This window comes from Eurosta solidaginis, chromosome X, assembly GCF_040869045.1.
Source record: "Eurosta solidaginis isolate ZX-2024a chromosome X, ASM4086904v1, whole genome shotgun sequence".
NCBI classification, from domain to species: domain Eukaryota; kingdom Metazoa; phylum Arthropoda; class Insecta; order Diptera; family Tephritidae; genus Eurosta; species Eurosta solidaginis.
Genome location: NC_090324.1, coordinates 173,814,363 through 173,836,236, shown reverse-complemented (window position 1 = coordinate 173,836,236; position 21,874 = coordinate 173,814,363). Strand labels below are relative to the sequence as shown.

Below are 21,874 nucleotides of genomic sequence, written 5' to 3'. Positions count from 1 at the left end.
AACAATATATGCTATATACGTAAGCAATCGGTGAAATTTGAAGCTTATAGCTGTTAAAATGGGGTAGAAATTGCGAAAAGTTTCTTATCTGAACAATCGGTTGTATGAGATATATACTATATATACAACCGATCTCTATGATTTTTGCAGACAACAATATATGCTATATACGTAAGCAATCGGTGAAATTTGAAGCTTATAGCTGTTAAAATGGGGTGGAAATTGCGAAAAGTTTCTTATCTGAACAATCGGTTGTATGAGATATATACTATATATACAACCGATCTCTATGATTTTTTTCAGACAACAATATATGCTATATACGTAAGTATTCGGTGAAATTTGAAGCTTCTAGCTGTTAAAATGGGGCTAAAATTTACGAAAATATATATATATATATATACTATATATATATACTATATATACCACCATATATATACTATATATACCACCGATCTTTACGATTTTTTCAGACAACAATATATGCTATATACCTAAGCACTCGTTGAAATTTGAAGCTTCCAGCTCTTAAAATGGGGCAGTAATTACGAAAAGTTCCTTATCTGAACAATCGGTTGTGGGGGATATATACTATATATACGACCGATCTCATCAATTTTTTCAGGCAACAATATGTGCAATATACGAAAGTATATGGTGAAGTTTGAAGCTTCAATCTGTTAAATTGGGTAAGATATTACAAAAATCCTCTTTTTCTGAAAAATCGGTTGTATGGAGGATATATGCTATAGTGGTCCGATCCGGTCGGTTCCGACAAATGTCTAATCGGACACCCAAATACACCCGCTCACCAAATTTTATCAAGATATCTCAAAAATTGAGGGACTAGTTTGCATACAAACAGACAGACGGACAGACGGACAGACGGACATGGCTAAATCAACTCAGCTCTTCAACCTGATTATTTCGGTATACTTAATGGTGGGTCTATCTATTTTCCTTTAAGGACTTACAATTTTCGGTTTCGTGACGAAATTAATATACCATTTCATTTTCATGAAAGGTATAAAAATAGGTAGGTACTTTGTGTGAGGATGCAAAGTTTCAGGTTTTTTGTGGTCTGCGTGTAAAAACTATGACTACGAATCACGTATTTCAACAATATATGACGTAAACGTAACTATTTGATGAAATGTTATGAATTTTGAAGCTTCTAGCCGTAAAAAAGGGGCAAAAATGACAGTTTATATGAAGTATATTATATATATACCACCGATCTCTATGATTTTTTCAGACAACAATATATGCTATATACGTAAGCATATAGTGAAATTTGAAGCGTCTAGCTGTTAAAAAGGGGCAGAAATTGCGCAAAGTTTCTTAACTGAACAATCGGTTGTATGAGATATATACTATATATACCATCGATCTCAATGATTTTTTCAGACAACAATATATGCTATACACGTAAGCATTTGGTGAAAGTTGAAGCTTCTAGCTGTTAAAATGGGGAAGAAATTGCGCAAAGTTTCTTATCTGAACAATCGGTTGTATGGGATATATACTATATATACCACCGGTATCTATGATTTTCTCAGACAACAATATATGCTATACACGTAAGCATTTAGTGAAATTTGAACATATCTAAACGATTTTTAAGATAAATATAAAATAAACAAGTAAGAACGGGACTGTCTTCGGCTGTGCCGATGACTTCATACCTTTCATGAATGGGGCTGAACAATAATCTTATCCCGTTCGTAATCTCCGAATAATCGGATGTATAAGATAAGAAATATATAGTGAACAGATCTACATACCTTAACGATTTTTAAGATAAATATAAAATAAAAAACAGGTAGGTACTTTGTGTGAGGATGCAAATTTTCAGGTTTTTTGTGGTCTGCGTGTAAAAACTATGACTACGAATCACGTATTTCAACAATATATGACGTAAACGTAACTATTTGATGAATTTTGAAACTTGTAGCCGTAAAAAGGGGACAAAAATTAGAGTTTTTATGGGGTATATAATATATATACCACCGATCTCTATGATTTTTTCAGACAACAATATATGCTATACACGTAAGCATTTGGTGAAAGTTGAAGCTTCTAGCTGTTAAAAAGGGGCAGAAATTGCGCAAAGTTTCTTAACTGAACAATCGGTTGTATGAGATATATACTATATATACCATCGATCTCAATGATTTTTTCAGACAACAATATATGCTATACACGTAAGCATTTGGTGAAAGTTGAAGCTTCTAGCTGTTAAAATGGGGAAGAAATTGCGCAAAGTTTCTTATCTGAACAATCGGTTGTATGGGATATATACTATATATACCACCGGTATCTATGATTTTCTCAGACAACAATATATGCTATACACGTAAACATTTAGTGAAATTTGAACATATCTAAACGATTTTTAAGATAAATATAAAATAAAAAATAGGTAGGTAATCTGTGTGAGGATGCAAAGCTTCACGTTTTTTGTGGTCTGCATGTAAAAACTATGACTACGAATCACGTATTTCAAAAATATATGACGTAAACGTAACTATTTGATGAAATTTGATGAATTTTGAAGCTTCTAGCCGTAGAAAAAAGGGGCAAAAATGACAGTTTATATGAAATATATAATATATATACCACCGATCTCTATGATTTTTTCAGACAACAATATATGCTATATACGTAAGCATATGGTGAAATTTGAAGCGTCTAGCTGTTAAAAAGGGGCAGAAATTGCGCAAAGTTTCTTAACTGAACAATCGGTTGTATGAGATATATACTATATATACCATCGATCTCAATGATTTTTTCAGACAACAATATATGCTATACACGTAAGCGTTTGGTGAAAGTTGAAGCTTCTAGCTGTTAAAATGGGGAAGAAATTGCGCAAAGTTTCTTATCTGAACAATCGGTTGTGTGGGATATATACTATATATACCACCGGTATCTATGATTTTCTCAGACAACAATATATGCTATACACGTAAACATTTAGTGAAATTTGAACATATCTAAACGATTTTTAAGATAAATATAAAATAACAAATAGGTAGGTAATCTGTGTGAGGATGCAAAGCTTCACGTTTTTTGTGGTCTGCATGTAAAAACTATGACTACGAATCACGTATTTCAAAAATATATGACGTAAACGTAACTATTTGATGAAATTTGATGAATTTTGAAGCTTCTAGCCGTAAAAAAGGGGCAAAAATGAGAGTTTATATGAAGTATATAATATATATACCACCGATCTCTATGATTTTTTCAGACAACAATATATGCTATATACGTAAGCATTTTGTGAAATTTGAAGCTTCTAGCTGTTAAAACGGGGCAGAAATTGCGCAAAGTTTCTTATCTGAACAATCGGTTGTATGAGATATATACTATATATACAACCGATCTCTATGATTTTTTCAGACAACAATATATGCTATATACTTAAGCATTTGGTGAAATTTGAAGCTTCTAGCTGTTAAAATGGGGTAGAAATTGCGAAAAGTTTCCTATCTGAACAATCGGTTGTATGAGATATATACTATATATACAACCGATCTCTATGATTTTTTCAGACAACAATATATGCTATATACGTAAGCAATCGGTGAAATTTGAAGCTTATAGCTGTTAAAATGGGGTAGAAATTGCGAAAAGTTTCTTATCTGAACAATCGGTTGTATGAGATATATACTATATATATAACCGATCTCTATGATTTTTTCAGACAACAATATATGCTATATACGTAAGCAATCGGTGAAATTTGAAGCTTATAGCTGTTAAAATGGGGTAGAAATTGCGAAAAGTTTCTTATCTGAACAATCGGTTGTATGAGATATATACTATATATACAACCGATCTCTATGATTTTTTTCAGACAACAATATATGCTATATACGTAAGTATTCGGTGAAATTTGAAGCTTCTAGCTGTTAAAATGGGGCTAAAATTTGCGAAAATATATATATATATATACTATATATATATACTATATATACCTCCATATATATACTATATATACCACCGATCTTTATGATTTTGCAGACAACAATATATGCTATATACCTAAGCATTCGTTGAAATTTGAAGCCTCTAGCTCTTAAAATGGGGCAGTAATTACGAAAAGTTCCTTATCTGAACAATCGGTTGTGGGGGATATATACTATATATACGACCGATCTCATCAATTTTTTCAGGCAACAATATGTGCAATATACGAAAGTATATGGTGAAGTTTGAAGCTTCAATCTGTTAAATTGGGTAAGATATTACAAAAATTCTCTTTTTCTGAAAAATCGGTTGTATGGAGGATATATGCTATAGTGGTCCGATCCGGTCGGTTCCGACAAATGTCTAATCGGACACCCAAATACACCCGCTCACCAAATTTTATCAAGATATCTCAAAAATTGAGGGACTAGTTTGCATACAAACAGACAGACGGACAGACGGACATGGCTAAATCAACTCAGCTCTTCAACCTGATTATTTCGGTATACTTAATGGTGGGTCTATCTATTTTCCTTTAAGGACTTACAATTTTCGGTTTCGTGACGAAATTAATATACCATTTCATTTTCATGAAAGGTATAAAAATAGGTAGGTAATCTGTGTGAGGATGCAAAGCTTCACGTTTTTTGTGGTCCGCATGTAAAAACTATGACTACGAATCACGTATTTCAAAAATATATGACGTAAACGTAACTATTTGATGAAATTTGATGAATTTTGAAGCTTCTAGCCGTAAAAAAGGGGCAAAAATGAGAGTTTAGATGAAGTATATAATATATATACCACCGATCTCTATGATTTTTTCAGACAACAATATATGCTATATACGTAAGCATTTTGTGAAATTTGAAGCTTCTAGCTGTTAAAACGGGGCAGAAATTGCGCAAAGTTTCTTATCTGAACAATCGGTTGTATGAGATATATACTATATATACAACCGATCTCTATGATTTTTTCAGACAACAATATATGCTATATACTTAAGCATTTGGTGAAATTTGAAGCTTCTAGCTGTTAAAATGGGGTAGAAATTGCGAAAAGTTTCCTATCTGAACAATCGGTTGTATGAGATATATACTATATATACAACCGATCTCTATGATTTTTTCAGACAACAATATATGCTATATACGTAAGCAATCGGTGAAATTTGAAGCTTATAGCTGTTAAAATGGGGTAGAAATTGCGAAAAGTTTCTTATCTGAACAATCGGTTGTATGAGATATATACTATATATACAACCGATATCTATGATTTTTTTCAGACAACAATATATGCTATATACGTAAGTATTCGGTGAAATTTGAAGCTTCTAGCTGTTAAAATGGGGCTAAAATTTGCGAAAATATATATATATATATACTATATATATATACTATATATACCACCATATATATACTATATATACCACCGATCTTTATGATTTTTTCAGACAACAATATATGCTATATACCTAAGCATTCGTTGAAATTTGAAGCTTCCAGCTCTTAAAATGGGGCAGTAATTACGAAAAGTTCCTTATCTGAACAATCGGTTGTGGGGGATATATACTATATATACGACCGATCTCATCAATTTTTTCAGGCAACAATATGTGCAATATACGAAAGTATATGGTGAAGTTTGAAGCTTCAATCTGTTAAATTGGGTAAGATATTACAAAAATCCTCTTTTTCTGAAAAATCGGTTGTATGGAGGATATATGCTATAGTGGTCCGATCCGGTCGGTTCCGACAAATGTCTAATCGGACACCCAAATACACCCGCTCACCAAATTTTATCAAGATATCTCAAAAATTGAGGGACTAGTTTGCATACAAACAGACAGACGGACAGACGGACAGACGGACATGGCTAAATCAACTCAGCTCTTCAACCTGATTATTTCGGTATACTTAATGGTGGGTCTATCTATTTTCCTTTAAGGACTTACAATTTTCGGTTTCGTGACGAAATTAATATACCATTTCATTTTCATGAAAGTTATAAAAAGTGAATAAAATGTTTTGAGCATTTTGAGTTTTGGGTATTTGGAAAACGGTTTTTGGTTTCATGAAAAATGTATGTACGGACATAGAATGCTACAGCGAAACGGTGAGACTGAGGTAGTCCTATCCAAGGGAGATGCGGTCCAGGGACTGATAAAAAAGCACGACGGGGAATAGTCACACAGTAGTGAAGAACTCCTTGAGGCACTACTTTACACATACTTTCATATGGATATGATGCGGAAGGACTATGTAACAACGTCTTCACTTCTTATACGGAACAGGAGGTTCCAGGATTGGGTACCAATACCAAAATTGAATGGGCAATAAAACTTTTGCTAGTTTAACCGGGTCCAGATGGGATCATCCTTTCTATGCTGCAGATGGCAAATGGATCGATTGTAGAATGGCTTAGAATAATCTCTAAGGGTTGCATAAAACTGAATAACGTCCCGCAATCTTGAAGAACGGCTCGACTAGTTTTCATACCGAAAGCGGGGAAAACTGGTCATCTGCATCCGAAATATTAGAGACATATCTTACATCTTTTCTGCTACCTTTGAGAAGTTAATAGATGTGTGCTTAATAGAAATAGCTGGAACAACAGGATTATGCCCTAGGTGTTTTTCTGAACATTGACAGAGCTTTCAATAATGTCTCGAAACATGGACAGAGCATCAACTCGAATGAGGTTCATTGAATAAATAAATAAATAAATAAATATAAGGCGCGATAACCTCCGAAGAGATCTAAGGCCGAGCTTCTCTTCCAATTTGCGTCGTGCTCCTCTTGATTTTTCCCTACAAATTGGCCGGACGGGACCTACATGTTTTATGCCGACTCCGAACGGCATCTGCAAGGCAGATGAGTTTTCACTGAGAGCTTTTCATGGCAGAAATACAATCGGAGCGCTTGCCAGACACTGCCGAGGGGCGACCCCGCTTAGAAAAATTTTCTTCTAATTGAAAAATCTTATTTCTAAAATTTTGATGTTGCTTTGCCCGGGAGTTGAACCCAGGGCATACGGTGTGATAGGCGGAGCACGCTACCATCACACTCACGGTGGTGAGGTTCATTGGGTTTTAACAAATTTCATCGGCGCCATCTAAAGCCGCATATGATCACGTCGGAATGGGTCTATGCGAGGCAACAAAATCTGTAACCAGAGGAATGCTGTGGGTGGGGTTTTATAACCAATGCTGTGGACGCTGGTCATCAACCAATTGCTCAGGCGCACAGTGGTCTGTTCCATAGGCCCAAAATAAAAAAAATTTAAGTAAAAAGTTTGTCACCAAATGTGTCGTTAGTATCTCTTATTAGAACAGCCTTTTAAAAGGTATAATTGTTTTTGTTGTATTCGAACTGTACTCTTTAAGAATAGCTTCAAAAGTGAGGTTTTGGTAATAGTTGGATTTTGCATCGTGAGCAAGTTGAAATTAAAGTGCAAGTTTAAGCTATTTAAAAATACATAAAATATCATTGTATTGAAATAAATAAAAATTAATACTGAATTCAAATTTTTCAATATTTACTCCATTTTGAATTAATTGTGGTGTTTAGCTTGTTGTATTTTTTTTTTTGTTATTTAAAATTTCACCGGTGCCTTTATTAGTGTTTATTTTCATAAATATTTCAATTTCAGCTAAAGTTTTAGTTGGGTTCCTCAACGATTCTTACGTTGGAACTTATATCTGATTATTAGTCAAAGTTTTGGGATTCTAAACTGTTAATATCAGCTGCGACTTTCTGCCACTAACCATGGCTTGCGACCGTTTTCTTATAGCGTCACCCTGCTAAATAATTGTCGTATGTTACATGCATGTACATGTAACATACGACATTATTTTATCCAGTCAACGATATGCATATGTAAACTTATGTGTGTGTTTGTTATACTCAGTTGAGCAGAGCTCACAGAGTATATTAACTTTGATTGGATAACGGTTGGTTGTACAGGTATAAAGGAAACGAGATAGATATAGACTTCCATATATCAAAATCATCAGTATCGAAAAAAAATTCGATTGAGCCGTCCGTCTGTCCGTCTGCCCGTTAACACGATAACTTGAGTAAATTTTGAGGTATCTTGATGAAATTTGGCATGTAGGTTCCTGGGCACTCATCTCAGATTGCTATTTAAAATGAACGATATCGGACAATAACCACGCCCACTTTTTCGATATCGAAAATTTCGAAAAATCGAAAAAGTGCGATAATTCCTTACCAAATACGGATAAAGCGATGAAACTTGGTAGGTTGGTAGGTGAGTTGAACTTATGACGCAGAATAGAAAACTAGTAAAATTTTGGACAATGGGCGTGGCACCGCCCACTTTTAAAATAAGGTAATTTAGAAGTTTTGCAAGCTGTAATTTGGCAGTCGTTGAAGATATCATGATGAAATTTGGCAGGAACGTTACTCCTATTACTATATGTACGCTTAATAAAAATTAGCAAAATCGGAGAAGGGCCACGCCCACTTTAAAAAAAAATATTTTAAGTTAAATTTTAACAAAAAATTTTATATCTTTAGAGTATATAAGTAAATTATGTCAACATTCAACTCCAGTAATGATATAGTGCAACAAAATACAATAATAAAAGAAAATTTCAAAATGGGCGTAGCTCTGCCCTTTTTCATTTAATGTGTCTAGGATACTTTGAACGCCATAAGTCGAACAAAAATTAACCAATCCTTGTGAAATTTGGTAGAGGCTTAGATTCTAGGACGATAACTGTTTTCTGTGAAAAAGGGCGAAATCGGTTGAAGCCACGCCCAGTTTTTATACACAGTCGTCCGTCTGTCCTTCCGCTCGGCCGTTAACACGATAACTTGAGCAAAAATCGATATATCTTTACTAAACTCAGTTGACGTACTTATCTGAACTCACTTTGTATTGGTGTAAAAAATGGCCGAAGTCCGACTATGACCACGCCCACTTTTTCGATATCGAAAATTACGAAAAATGAAAAAAATGCCACAATTATATACCAAATACGAAAAAAGGGATGAAACATGGTAATTGTATTGGTCTATTGACGCAAAATATAACTTTAGAAAAAAACTTGGTAAAATGGGTGCGACACCTACCATATTAAGTAGAAGAAAATGAAAAAGTTTTGCAGGGCGAAATCAAAAGCCCTTGGAATCTTGGAAGGAATACTGTTCGTGGTATTACATATATAAATAAATTAGCGGTACCCGACAGATGATGTTCTGGATAACCCTGGTCCACATTTTGGTCGATATCTCGAAAACGCATTCACATATACAACTAAGGGCCACTCCCTTTTAAAACCATCATTAATACCTTTAATTTGATACCCATATAGCACAAACACATTCTAGAGTCACCCCTGGTCCACGTTTATGGCGATATCTCGAAAAGGCGTCCACATATAGAACTAATGCCCACTCCTTTTTAAAATACTCATTAACACCTTTCATTTGATACCCATATCGTACAAACAAATTCTAGAGTCGCCCCTGGTCCACCTTTATGGCGATATTTCGAAAAGGCGTCACCCTTAAGAACTAAGGCCTACGCCCTTTTAAAATACTTATTAACACCTTTCATTTGATATCCATATCGTACAAACAAATTCTAGAGTCACCCCTGGTCCACGTTTATGGCGATATCTCGAAAAGTCATCCACCTATAGAACTAAGGCCCACGCCCTTTTAAAATACGCATTAGCACCTTTCATTTGATACCCATATAGTACAAACAAATTCTAGAGTCACCCATGGTCCACGTTTATGACGATATCTCGAAAAGGCGTCCACATATAGAACTAAGGCCCACTCCTTTTTAAAATACTCATTAACACCTTTCATTTGATACCCATATCGTACAAACAAATTCTAGAGTCACCCCTGGTCCACCTTTATGGCGAAATTTCGAAAAGGCGTCCACCTATAGAACTAAGGCGCACGCCCTTTTAAAATACTCATTAACACCTTTCATTTGATACCCTAATCGTACAAACAAATTCTAGAGTCACCCCTGGTCCACCTTTATGGCGATATCTCGAAAAGGCGTCCACCTATAGAACTAAGGCCCACGCCCTTTTAAAATACTCATTAACACCTTTCATTTGATACCCATATTATACAAACGCATTCTAGAGTCACCCCTGGTCCACTTTTATAACGATATTCCGAAAAGGCGTCCACCTATAGAACTAAGGCCCACTCCCTTTTAAAACACTTATTAACACCTTTCGTTTGATACCCATATTGTACAAACGCATTCTAGAGTCAACCCTGGCCCACTTTTATAACGATATTCCGAAAAGGCGTCCACCTATAGAACTAAGGCCCACTCCGTTTTAAAACACTTATTAACACCTTTCGTTTGATACCCATATTGTACAAACGCATTCTAAAGTCACCCCTGGTCCACTTTTATAACAATATTCCGAAAAGGCGTCCACCTATAGAACTAAGGCCCACTCCCTTTCAAAATACTCATTAACACCTTTCATTTGATACTCATATCGTACAAACAAATTCTAGAGTCAGGCCTGGTCCACCTTTATGGCGATATCCCTAAATGGCGTCCATCTATAGAACTATGGTCCACTTCCTCTTAAAATACTCTTTAATACCTTCCATTTGATACACATGTCATACAAATACTTTCCAGGGTTACCCTAGGTTCTATTTACCATATGGTGATTTTCCCTTACTTTGTCTCCACAGCCCTCAACTGAGTATGTAATTTTCGGTTACACCCGAACTTAGCCTTCCTTACTTGTTTTTAACACGCTTTTATTAGCTTGGCCTGTATCTATGTAACGGAAACTTTGAGCTTAATTTTCACCAGTTTCTAGAAGTCTGATTAATTTGAAACTTTGCATACGTATCAAGGACCGATGACAATGCATTAGTGTGATGGTGTGGTGACATAAGGTCAATTGGCCTTATTACCACTTTGAATGGCCATAAGTTTGATTTAAACTTTGCACACGTATCAAGGCATGATAACAATGGATTAATGTGATGGTGTGGTGACATAAGGTCAACGACCATAAGGGTAATTGGCCTTATTACCACTTTGAATTGCCATAAGTTTGATTGAAACTTTGCACACGTATCAAGGCTCGATAACAATGCAATTATGTGATGGTGGGGTGACATAAGGTTAACGAACATAAGGTCAATTGAACTTATGACCACCCAAAGTAGCCATAGATTTGAAACCTTGCGCATTCCTTTATTAATGATAGAAGTGGATGCATGGCACATCTACGAAAGAGCATACTGGAACCCTTTTTAACACGTTTTTATTAGCTTGGCCTGTATCTATCTAGGTATCTATGTATCCATGTATGTATGTAACAGAATCTGAAGTGGAGCCGAGGGCCCCGGTAATGCAGAGCTCCGAACTCGGTTGCACCTTTTGAAGCATTTTAAGATAGGTACTTTTAGCTAGTGGAAGCCACCAGACCAAGGCACCATAAAGAAGAATCGGGGGTACAATGGGTGCCAATTGCCCTCTTGCAGGTGAATAGCTCTGCTGCTGCCTTCTTGGATCGCTCCACTATATGGTCACTCCATAAGAGCTTCCTTTCCAGAATGACTCCCAAATACTTGACTTCATCGCTAAACGATAAGAACGTACCCCCAATTCTTGGCGGTGTAAGATTTGGTAATTTGTACCTCCTCGTGAAGAGGTCAAGCTCGGTTTTATCCGGGTTGACTTCCAAACCTGTGGCTGTGGCCCAGTGAGAAATTTTGGATAGTGCCCCTTCCATTAGGTTGCAAAGAGTTTTCGGAAATTTCCCCCGCATGGTGAGGCAAATGTCATCTGCATACGCGATCACTTGGTGACCTTCTGCCTCCATGAGGCGTAGTAGTTGGTTGACGATAACCACCCAAAGTAGCGGAGAGAAAACGCCGCCCTGCGGAGTGCCTCTTCCGACCGGTCTGCGGATCACGCATCCACCTAGCTCAGCTTTAAGCAGATTGTATATAAACTCCACCAGGCCTCAGGGAGAACGTTGTTGAAGGCACCCGCTATATCTAGAAATGCCACCAGTGTGTATTCCTTGAGGTCAAGTTACCTTTCGATAACGGATACCAGTGAGTGCAAGGCCGCGCCAGTTGACCTGCCCTTAGTATAGGCATGTTGAGCTTGTGAAAGAAGCGATGGCTCAATCCTCCTCATGATGTAGTCCTCTAGGAGTCTTTCGAGTGCTTTTAGCAGAAAAGAAGATAAGCTTATAGGCCTATAATCATTTGGTTTAGAGACAACCTTTGAAGACACGCCCGCGCTTGCTGGGAAGTGTGTATCCATAAGCAAGTTTATGATTTCAGCGCTGGAGTCCGTCCAGTGCCCATCCGGCTTCTGGATGTAATCCTGGAGTAACTCCAGGATGTCAGCTGGGTCCGTTGGCGTCACTGGAACCCAGGCTCTAGCCCTTGGTCGTGAGGGGATATCACGCGCCCCACTACGTTGAGGCGCGCGCCCGGATATACCACCCCTATCAGCGTGACCGCCGTATAGAGGTTTACCGACCTGGCGTCGTCACAGTCAATTAGCTTGACATTGTCCTGGAAGAACCCTGCATCGGTGTAAGATGGCGGTGGACCAGGGTTGTCTTTCTTTACCTTAACGGCCACCGTAGCGAGCGCGGCCTCGATCTACTTTCACTGTTTTTTCGGGATCCTGCCATCTTCGCTGCTCTTGTCTATAATGCCAATGATCTACCGACCCTTGGCAATTTCGGCGAAAGTCCGCGTCCAGCCTCCCTGCGTCTTGGCTCTTTTCGATGCCGCGGGCTTGGATTCATCCATGGACCGTTGGCGTTTCGAGGTTTCATCACACTAGACTAAAACTTTTAAAATTACTTGAACTAAAAATTAAAAAAAAATAATTGTTTAAAAAACTTAAAAAAACACGCTTTTAAACTAACCGAACTAAAAAATTTAAAATAATTTTCAATTAAAAAGAGTTTATATAACAGTAGTAGAAGGCCAAACAATCATTTATAGTTAATCACCTCAAAATAAAATTATAATAACATTTAAGTTATTAACAGAATAATTTAATTCACAGTAAAAAATTTGGGGTGCTTGATATTGAATGTTACAATCATTCTATCTGAGAGGAAAGATATGAAATGCAGTCAAATGCACCCCACGCTTTTTAGTCTGAATTAAATTATTCTGTTAATAACTTCCAAGAAAAAGTGCGATGAGATTTCTGCGAAGACAATCTCGGGCGAGGCGTGGACGACCGTACGGAACCGGAAAGCCAAACCACGCCCTGAGAAAGAACAAAGGACACCACCTGGGATAGTCGAGAAGGCAAAAAGAAAAGGCAAGCCCAGAAACAGACGGGCCGCAACTTTCGTAGTTAGACCAGCCCAGGGAAAGAACTACGCCGAGGTCGTAGGAGCCATCAGGGCGAGCTTCGACCTGAAGATACAGGGACCGTCATACGCTTCGTCCGAAAAACCAAATTAGGGAGTGTACTTATCGAAACTACACGTTGCGGCGATAAATCAGCGTTCATCCAAGCGATAGGAAGCGCTGTTGGAGAACTTGGCATGGACTGCCTGGCAACCGCTGAAGAAGTTGCCGAGGCTGTTAGGAAAGCTGCTGGCGGGGATATGACGGGCAGGTCCGTGTGTCTATTTTCTCGGCAAACCAGCGTGAACAGAAGATGGCAACCATTGAATTGGACGAATCTGTTGGCTTTTTTTACTAGCCAAGGTTATGTTAGGTTAAAGTGACTGCCTCCGCTGTCCGATCGGAGACTCACGTAGGCCGTTGTGGCCCGTTGTGCTACCACGCGGGGCCCCTATTTCTTGTTACCCTACTTTCGAAGAAGAAGAAAGTTTAGACCCCAGTGAGGCTAAACCAGCGCCTTTTCCTAATGAAACGCAAGATGTCGTTTGGGTTTATAGATTCAAGCTCCGCAAGGCACCCAAAAGAGTGTCTGTGGAGGCATTGGTACCTGGTTTTTGACAGTGCGGGACAGTGGCACAGATAGTGCTCTACGCTTCCTATCTCCTCCACGCCCCTACAGATGCGGCAGAAGTCATTTGTCTACAGGCCCATATAGGCACCGTGAGTGCCCATGAGACTGTGACCTGTAAGAAGGCCCACTAGTGGGCTTATAGAGATACGGCTTAACCATATCAACGATTGCGATCCCTTTTCATCCAGCTTAGGCCAGATTTGCTTGGATATACTACATGTAGGTTCCTTTGCCAATCTGTCGTTTGCTTGATCAGTGAAAAGAGATCGCAGATAGTGTTTGCAAGTGTTTATTGGTGCCTTCCCTAGCTAGCTCATCCGCGGCGCAGTTTCCTGAGATGTCACAGTGGCCAGGAACCCATATTATGCTTAGGTTGCAATTTTCAGCTAGTTTTTTGAGGGCTTCTCTGAACTTCAATGCCACAAGTGACGAGGTGTTACTGCATTGTAGGGATTTTATGGCAGCTTGGCTGTCAGAGAAAATTGCAATAGAATTGGTCACCTGCAGGTAGCAAGATAGAGGGCTGCTTCCCAGATAGCTATGAGTTCAGACTGAAAAACACTGAAGTGGTCGGGTAAGCGAAAGCTCTCGCTTAGATTGAGCTTCTCCGAGAATATTCCGCTGCCGACTATCTTGTTTAGTTTAGAGCCATCTGCAAAAACGGATATTTCTTCAGATCCCGGCTCCACGCCGTTTGCCCACTCGTTCCTCTCTGGGATTCTTGTGGAAAATTTGTTGTCCCAGCAAGGGGACGATGTTGTATGGTCCAATTTCAAGAAGGTTTCGGGGACCTGCTTCAGGATCCGGGTGTGACCAAAACTGCAGTCCCTCCATGGTTCGATAGCGTTGAGCCTTGCCCTATCATATAGATCAGTTCGGAGAAGGAATAATATGGTTTCAAGAGCTTTGGTGGGAGTGGAGGTAAGGGCACCGCTGGTAAGCATTGCCGCCATCCTCTGCTTTCTCGTTACTTTGCTCTTGATAGATTCGATATCGAGTGCCGTCCACCATACCGTGACGGCGTATAAGGGTATGAGTCTCACCACTGCCCTGTAGATCCAATGGACTATGCGTGGCTGGAGACTCCACCTTTTTCTGATTGCCGACTTACAAGCGTAGCGAGTCATTGTGGCTTTCCTGGATCGTTCCTCCACATTTCGCTTCCAGTCAAGCTTCCTGTCTAGAATAACTCCGAGATATTTAACCTCGGTAGAGAGTTTGATTTTCCTCCCATTTAGGGACGGGAGGGTAAATTCCGGTATAATGCGTTTGCGGGTAAAAAGCACCATCTCAGTTTTTTCACTGCTGGTGCTGAGTCCGCATTTTGCAAGAGTTTGCCAAGCACCGGAAGTTGTTTGCCGGTAAATGTCAAGGCTGTGTCGTCGGCATATGCAATGACTTGGCATCCGGTGGGCTGTAGTATAGATAACAAAGCGTACACCGTCAGGTTCCATAGTAGAGGAGAAAGAACGCCCCCCTGGGGGGTTTCTCTGTTGGTATACCTTATTAACAATGAGCTGCCCAGCTCAGAGAAAATGCTTCTCTTGTTTAGAAGGAGCTCGACGAATTTCACAAGAGGCTTTTCCACCCCTAGTGAACGTAGAGATTTTGTGACCGCTGCTGGGAGAACGTTTTTGAAGGCTCCTTCTTTGTCGAGAAAGATACCCATCGTAAATTCTTTAAAGGCAAGAACCTTCTCTATCTTAGTAGTGATAGCATGTAGAGCTGTCTCTACGGATTTGCCCTTAGAGTAGGCGTGTTGTTTGTTGGAGATTAGTGCCTTACTTGCCGATCGTCTAATATAGACGTCCAGCAATCGTTCTAGAACTTTTAGGAGGAAGGAGGTCAGACTTATTGGTCTGAAATCCTTTGGACTGTTGCCCGATATCCTGCCTCCTTTGGGTATGAAGACTACCTTTGCATTGGTCCATTCCGTGGGGATATAGCCCAGGTTGAGGCAAGCCTTGTAGAATTTAGCTAGCAGCGGGCTTATAAGATAGCTTGCAGCTTGTAATTCAGCGGGAAATATTCCATCCATTCCCGTAGATATGAAGGGTTAAAGGACTTGATTGCCCAGATAACTCCTTTTTCGCTTATAATGTGGTCTAGGGGTCGAAACGGCCCTGGGTTAGATTGCGTGCTTAAGAGGTATGGTTGATATCTGCAGCCTGGAAAATAAGTGCTGACCAGGGTTTCCGCGATTTCCGCACTAGAAGTGGCCCATTCTCCATTCGCTGTGCGGGAGGTATGGGGTTTTTGGAGAGGTCCTTTCGTAGGCGATTGGTCTCTGAGACTTCTTCAATGTTGTACAAGCGAGCGCTCGACAGATAGTCCACAGTGCCGAAGCGGCGAAAGCTACGGTAGAAGCCACCATGCGTTGCCTGAACCACGCATGCAAGACATCAATGCCACGAAAAGGCCTAGGAGAGGTAAAAAACATGTGCACTGGAGGAGTAGCGAAATCGCCGAACTACGCAGGGTATGCCACAGAATGCGAAAGCTGGCAACCCGCGCACGCAGCAGGCCTGACGCGCTAGAGCATGCGGAGGCATACAAAAGAGCAAAAAGGTTGTCTGTGCCACCATAAAGCAAAGCAAACTTAATAGCTGGAAAAAGCTTTCCAAAGAAATTGGTCGCGATCCTTGGGGACAAGGGTATAAAATAGTAATGGGGAAATTCCGCCCACAGAACTAAACGATGGATGAGGGAAAGATGCGAAGTATAGTAGATGCTCTGTTCCTCACTCGCACAAGCAGAGAGGGTGACCACGTCACCCACGAAGACCACGACGTGCAGCCGTTCAGTGAAGGTGAGCTAACAGCGGCCCTACACAGAGTGAAGCCCGGTAAAGCGCCAGGACCGGATGGGATACCAGCTGAAGCAATAAGGCTGGCTTCAAAGAGCAGTCCTGAGTTGCTGCTGCATATGTATAACAAACGCCTGGAAGCCAGGATCTTTCCAACAAGGTGGAAGGAAGCGCACCTCGTGCTAATCCCGAAAGGCAAGGGAGACCCGAACTCCCGGTCGTCTTTTCGACCATTATGCATGCTCGACACGGCCGGTAAAATGATGAAACCTTAAACAACGGCCGGTAGTAGTCGCTGAAGATGGAGGCGGTCGGCCCCATGGGTTCCGGAAAGGTCACTCCACAATAAATGCCATAGCCGAGGTTATAAATGCGGTAAGGAAAGTCGAAACCGCGTGCCACCAAGCTAGGCCGGTTGTCTTCTGTTCACGCTGGACGTGAAATATGCCTTCAATTCCGTCAGGTGGGACGACGTGCTCGATGCGCTGAAACACTCTTTCAAGGTACCTCCTTATCTGCTAGCCATATTAAGGGATTACCTAAAAGATCGCTGGCTCACGTACGAAACAAATCAAGGTCAGAGAAAGAGAGGATAATAGGCGGAGCAGCCCAGGGAGCGGTGTTAGGTCCCGACCTCTGGAATGCTTCGTATGACAGCCTCCTTCGCTTGCACATGCCAGAAAGTACTTTTCTTGTCGCTTTCGCACACGACGTGGCTGCCGTAATTACAGCACCGAACTACGAGCTGGCGCAGTTTAAATTAAACCAAGTAAACAGGTGGATGAGTGACCATGGGCTTCAGCTCGCGACAGCGAAAACTGAGATCGTAATCCTCACGAAGAGACGAATTCCCACCATTGTGAATATGATGGTTGGACAACAACAAGTACAAACACGAAGCTCCACGAAATACCTTGGGGTGAGGCTAGATAGCAAGCTAATCTTCACGGGAACCTTTCAAGTATCCTGCGAGAAGACTGCACAGACCATAGGATACTTAAGTCGATTAATGGCAAACACATGTATAAATACACATATATAATTGAAAATCCGAATTGCTTATACTGTGAGCTCATAGACGACGTACGCCACACCTTTTTCGAATGCGATCACTTCGCGCAGCAAGGAAGAAGAGTAGGGGTAACACTAGGCGATCTATATCCGGGCAGTGTCATCCATAAAATGACCTGCGGAAATGACAGATGGGACATGGTCAGCAGATATGCAAGGAATATTCTCCTCGCTAAACGGCAAGATGATTACTTACCCCATAACGTGAGAGTAGCCAGGGAGCTCACGTAGCGCACTTCCGTACCCTAAGTTACGCTAAACGCGGTCCCAGGTGCGGAAAATGCGCGGGCCGTGGGAGGTTAAGTTTCAGTGGGTAGCCCATGAAGGAAAAGAAAGGGAGTCCTACACTCAGAGAGGCTCGCTGCTACAGAGAGTAGCACCGAGGCTTAACAACCCGCTTAGTCAATAAAGCATTTCCTCCTTACTACTGTTATATAAACTCTTTTTAATTTAAAATTATTTTCTATTTTTTAGTTCGGTTAGCTATAAAAGCGTGTATTTTTAGTTTTTTTAAACTATTATTTATTTGTTATTGTTATGTATGCAAGACCTTTTCATAACCTCAATTTCTTTATTTAATCCTATTGAAAATTGTTTTTGCGATATACACATCTTGCCAATGCGAACTATCGCGCATGTGTGCTGTGAAAGTGAGTGGTTGTGGGTCGGTATGAAGGTATTACCCGCATCGATTTTATGAAAATATAATTCTCACATATTTGTAAAGCCGTGAGTAAAGTTTCACGTTCATATCTCTACTGGAAGTATTTTTGGCCACCAACTCCATATAAGACTGACCAGTGTGAGGCGGCTCGAAAGAGTACCAGTCAAGCTTATGGCATATGCAGATGACATTTCAGTCATCATAAGCGGCAGATGTCAAAAAAAAAATTAGCTTTTTTGACGGATCAGGCACGGGATGTACATGCCTGAGCACCTTGAGTTGGGTTAAGCGCCAACGCGGAAAAAACCGTTCTAGCATTATTTACTAAGAAATATAAGGTCCCTATTTGCACAAAGCCTGAACTTGGAGGAGTAACCCTACAAGAAAAAGTTAAATATCTAGGGGTCATGTCAGATAGTTAGTTGTAGTGGAAGCTCCATGTAAAAGAGTGAGCTAAGGAAGCCTTCATAGATTTGTATGCAAGCAAAAGGATGCTAGGATGTATGTGGGGCCTACCACCTAAACTCTCTAATCGGGTATTTACGGCAATTTTAAAATCCATACTTTTTTATAGGGTCCTTGTTTGGTGGACAGCCCCACAAAGAAGTACGTATACCAAAAAACTAGATATTAGCATAAAGGGAGCCCTTAAAATTACCCCGACAACAGCATCGCATTCCATTCTACACAAACCTCCTGCAGGCCTGATGGCCAAAAATGTCACGTTAGCCACTGGAACGAGGCTTAGGGCCTCAGATCCACTTCACTGCAGGCTGTAAAAGTTCTGGAGGAAGCGTGCTTAAGTTGAAGTCGCATCAATATATATATTGATAATCAGGCGGGGATTAAGGCAGAGAATGGAATGCAGATAAACATTGGATTCCCGGTCGTAAAGGGATGGAGGCTAACGAAAAGGCCGGTGTGTTGGCAATGGAGGGTGCAACACTAACTGAATCGACGGTAGACATCCCAATCCGCTTTGGAGGAATAAAAATGCGACAGGAACTAAAAAAGATACATCAAGCAGGAAATGCGTGGACAAAAGCGCGATCTGCTAAGAGTATGTGCAAAGTCTACGTTATTAGATCACAAAGTGACTCTTATCTCTGAAGAGAAGACTTAAGGCCCCCGATGGGTATACTAACTGGGCACTGCCCTCTGGCGTTACATGCTTATAAGTAAGGTCTCGTCATCAACAGCAGGTGTAGGAAGTGCGAACTGCAGGAAGAAACGGTTGAGCACGTTCTGTGTTCGTGTCCTGCACTCGCCAAGTCATGGCTCCAGTTTTAAGGGGCGGCATAAATGCCAGATCTCGAAGCAGCAATTAAGCTAGGTCCTAGAAAACGTCTTGTATACCATAAGTCCTAACACCTGATTTTTGTTCTTCTGATTGGTTGTCGTACCAATTCTGGTAACACTATGGACACATTCAGTCTATGTGAGGTCTTTATTGACCGGCCAGTTAAACCTAACCTAAGTATGATATTTATGCTACAATCCCGAATAGATTCACACAAAGGTTCCACGATGTACGCTCTGTTGTATTTAACAGTAGAGCACTGCCACCTGCAACACTATTGTTGCTTATTACTTCCTCCTTACTTTACCCATAGCAACTCCGTTATGTTTTTATTTTCTGGTTGATACAGCTTTTTGCTTTTTGTCTATAGATGTTGCAGCTTTGCGGTGAAGCTCAGCTACCTTTTGTAACACTTGCACCCTCTTTCCGGTGCTCGCAGGATTGGGATTCATGGGCTGTACCTCTCGATTTCAGTTCTTGACTTTTCAGCTTCTCCTTGAACTTAGTTTTTATTCATCCTATCATTATTTCTACGTCTTCTCCTGGCAGGATCGTCATGTAATATACGGATTTCGGGAATAAATTATTGAGATTTCGAATTAAGCTGAGATAAGAATAGGGTTAGTAATTTTGGGTATAAAAAAAATCTGTTTTTTTTGTTTTTCTTCTGGTTATTATTTTTATTCATATTGTATTTCTTCTAATGAAGTAAAAATTCTTAAAATTATGCTTAGAGCTTAGCTCCTAATATTAAGCTAAGGATTTTATGATTTTTTTTATTTTTACATTGACTTGTTTTTTTTTGTAGAATTACCTAGTGTTACAAATGTAATATTCTTATAAATGAATGCTCGGGTGAAGCTCCGAGCTAAGTTGTAGTTATGCAGAGCTAAGCCTCAACTATTGGGTGCTGCGCTTGTGCGCGGCTAGCTTAAGTGAAGGTGAGTACCTAATAGGATGAAGGACTGAATGACGTACGGACAGACTAATGTCGGGTTTGGGTGTACTGTAAGAAATAGTATTCAGCACAGTGTCCGTTGTTTCGCGAAAGTTGCGCTGAAGACAGTGGAAGGAGTCAACCTGACGGGACAGGCCTCATCTTTCTTTTCCCCTTTTCTAGAACTACCTTTTTATATACGCCCTACGACTGTTTCTTTATATTTTTTACACCCATGCCATATTTTTATTTATGTGCCTGTGGATGTGGACGGTGGTGAAATATACCGCCAAAGACAGGCTTGCCTGGTATGCAAGCATAACTGCTTGCCATGCAAACAGTCGGCCGCGTAACATATGTCGAAGTTAAAGTTAATATTCTAATTTTAAAACCTTTATTTTACCCAGATTTTCTTTTATATTTTCAGTACCATTAACGACAAACAGGAATTTCATCTGCAATTGAAACGAACAATAGAAGGACCACAGGAAGTCGAGATTGAGATCACTATGACGGTATTTACAAATGGAATGCCACGTGGAAAAAGTGTGGCTAAAATATTTATTTTAGTGTCACAGTATACCTTTTAGTATGCACAAATACCTAATACATTTGTATGTACCTTTTCCGTGTGTTATCTCACAATAAAGAAGAGCTTTTAATCACTTTTTAGTTTTTAAATATGCTTGTACTAGAGATATACGCCGCCGCCGATTTTGGTCGTTTTTGGCACGCCGCGGCGTCCGGCGCGCTACTATACTTCCTACTCATTTAAGACTGTTTAGGCCATTTAATTTTCATGTGAAAAATTGGTCGGATATGGTTGAAAGTGGTATCAACGGATGCGCATCACTGCCAGTTATAAGAAACTAATTGCGAAATTTAACTCTTTCTAACTGTTCAAAAGTTATTTAATAAAACAAGCGCTTTCGATGTCAGCTCAACACGGACTTTGCATCACCCAATTCACGATGTTATTAAAACGAAACACTAAAAGAAAAGTTTTATAATAAATTTATATGCTCACTTTGGATATTTTTTTCAAAAAATTAATAATGAACAATGATTTTAAATAAGATGACCCAAGGCGAACATGTTTTCAAATTGTCCTCAAGTTGTTAA

The 21,874-nt window shown here is 39.9% G+C and overlaps 1 protein-coding gene across 1 annotated transcript in view; it reads left to right on the top strand.

Moving 5' to 3' along the window:
* Nucleotides 1-21,418, top strand: part of LOC137235269 (fibulin-1-like) — a 790,573-nt gene extending 769,155 nt beyond the window's left edge. The window contains exon 6 of the mRNA XM_067758332.1: nucleotides 21,180-21,418. The gene's annotated coding sequence lies outside the window, so the exon portion shown is untranslated. The remainder of the gene's footprint in view (nucleotides 1-21,179) is intronic.
* The last annotated feature ends 456 nt before the right edge of the window (nucleotides 21,419-21,874 follow it).